The sequence below is a fragment of the Phaeoacremonium minimum genome (genome assembly GCF_000392275.1).
Source record: "Phaeoacremonium minimum UCRPA7 unplaced genomic scaffold PA7_03_scaffold_583, whole genome shotgun sequence".
Lineage (NCBI taxonomy): Eukaryota > Fungi > Ascomycota > Sordariomycetes > Togniniales > Togniniaceae > Phaeoacremonium > Phaeoacremonium minimum.
The window spans coordinates 178,847-181,377 of record NW_006921485.1 but is presented as its reverse complement, the minus strand read 5'-3'; positions in this window follow the sequence as shown (position 1 = coordinate 181,377).

Sequence of the window (2,531 nt, the reverse complement as noted above, 5' to 3'; positions counted from 1 at the left end):
TTGGTCAGCAGTAGGCACTACTGCCCTGTTTCAACGCCCGGCGTTCTCCACCTAACTTTTCCGACCTAATCTCATGGAGAATAGAATATTGTCCCCACATTTGAGATCAGATGACCGGCCGACTCCTCAGTTTCCTAGATAAGGTCGATACCGCCCCAGCAATCCTCTAAAAGCAATTTCAAAGCCCGATTGGATAATTGCTAATACACAACAGACGACGTATAGACTCACGCAGCTAAATTATCTCACAGCAGCAAACGAAAATTCAGAAGTTCGGGAGATAACCTAGTTCAATTGACGGGATGAATTGCCACGGAGCTGAAGCAATTGGTGCTGAAGAACCTCTTCCAGGTCACAGTACGGATGGCAGGGATGATTATAGAAAACGTGCTCGAACGTAAGCATCGCCATTTGCCCAGTCAAATATTTGCAATTTGTCCTAGTGGCTACGACCAGATGTCGAGTTTCGACTAACTCCATGAAGTGCATGTACGAGGTGCAAGTCAAAGAAACAGAAAGTAAGTCTAGGAAGGACGCTCAGCCTCCGACGAATAATCTTCTTTTTGTGTCCGACAATATATGTTGAATGAACTTGCAGTGTGATAGGACAAAGCCGGCTTGTTCGAATTGCCGTAGAAGTGGTGTTGCGTGCGATGTGTGCATGATACAGGCGGACGACCCGCCGCCGATCGCGTAAGTTTCTGGAACAAACCTGAGCATTTCACATCCTAGTACAGCGAGCTTACAATTTACTCAGCTACACAAGGCTGCTGGAGGAACGGGTAGCTATGTTAGAGATTCGCTTGACTCAGCTGCAGTCCATGGCTGGTGCAGAACTAAGTGATGATGGACGATCCACATTGCCACCCACGGCTTCGACCACTTCCTCGAAGAAGGGCCCCGGAGGAATTGTAGACTTTCTCACCGTTGGGCATCTGGAAGAGCCTGCTTATATCGGTTCCGCTTCTGGTCTCTCGCTAGCATTGAATCTCGGTGAGATAATTCAGGCAACGGTCTGGAATAAAGTTCTATCTCCGAGCAACCCGGCAGAGAATACCGGCGACGGAGTTGAGGGCAGCACATCGCATCAGGGCCGCCCAATATCAATAAGAGACTTGTTGAGCAAAGGCGCCGGCCCTCCTAGTGATGACGACGGATGCCGAATGATCAACGCATATTTAAATCAGGTCCATTTTCGTTACCCGTTCCTCAACAGGTCAGAATTATGGAATCTACACTCAAGACGTAAGGAGATTGCTGGTCTGGACCCAAATACTCTGTCGAAGGCCGAACGATTCAACATCTTCAAACTGTACCTTGTGTATGGTATAGGTGCAATGTTCCTTCAAGTAGCAGATAAAAACCCTGCTCAAGGGCCAGAGGTCAGTAACTGTCAGCACCTCAAGGTTCGCTTAAATGTTGTTTAACTTATTATTTCAGAACTATTACGTTACTGCCCTCCAACATATCAATTCAGCACGAGACGCACGAACCATCCGCAACCTTGAAGCTATGACTCTCCTTACTATTTATCATCTCCGTTCCGCGTCTTCACATGCTTTGTGGTATCTGATTGGATATGCGACGAGAGCTTGTATTGATCTTGGCCTTCATCGAAAGCTCCGGGAACTCGACTTAGACCCGCACACCATTCAGATGCGACGGCGACTCTTCTGGACTGTATACTGTCTAGATTGTGTGATTTCAACGACTTTAGGGCGCCCGCCATCTATATCATGTCGTCATATTGATTTAGATTTTCCAGCAGAAGTCCAGATTTCGGGACTCGTCAATCACACTATACTAAGCCAATGTAGAATACCAGACTCAAGTTCGCGGTCACCTTCTGGCCACAAACATGAAACACTTAAGACAGCGCTGTTCTTCTTTCGGCTACGTAAACTTGAAGCACATATATACGACACGATATATTACGCCAAGCAACCCTTAACATCCATTCTCGCTGATGTGCCCCCAATTTTCGACAGTCTTCAAGAACTACACACTTCACTTAGCGAGTGTACTGAAGGACAAGGCCTGTTCAGCGCAACAATGCACTATAACAGAGCCGTCTGCCTCTTGCTTAGGCCGTTTCTATCCGTTTTATCTCCCTCTAGCCAGTATTACCAAACCTGTCTACTTGCAGCGCGCTCGATCTGCCAAGCTCAGCAGCGGCTTCAGCAACGTGACGGAGGGCATTCATTCATTGCAGTACAAACAATATTCGTCGCAGGAATTACAATACTGTATTGTATCTGGACACAGCCAGAAGAAGTCTGGTCCGTCTCTCTAAGCAACGACATTCGCGCATGCTCGCTCGTGCTAGCCGTCATGAGTGAGAGGACAGGTTGGGTGAAGAGATATAGGGACGCGTTCGAGTTGCTTGCTACTGCCACAATTGACAAGGTTGAAGGCAACTCTATTGGAGACGGCACTATTCTAGAAGGGGCCCAGGCTGCTGCGACAACATATTCCAATGTTGACCTCGACTTCGACTTCGACATTAATCAATTACCCCATCTAGCCGGTGG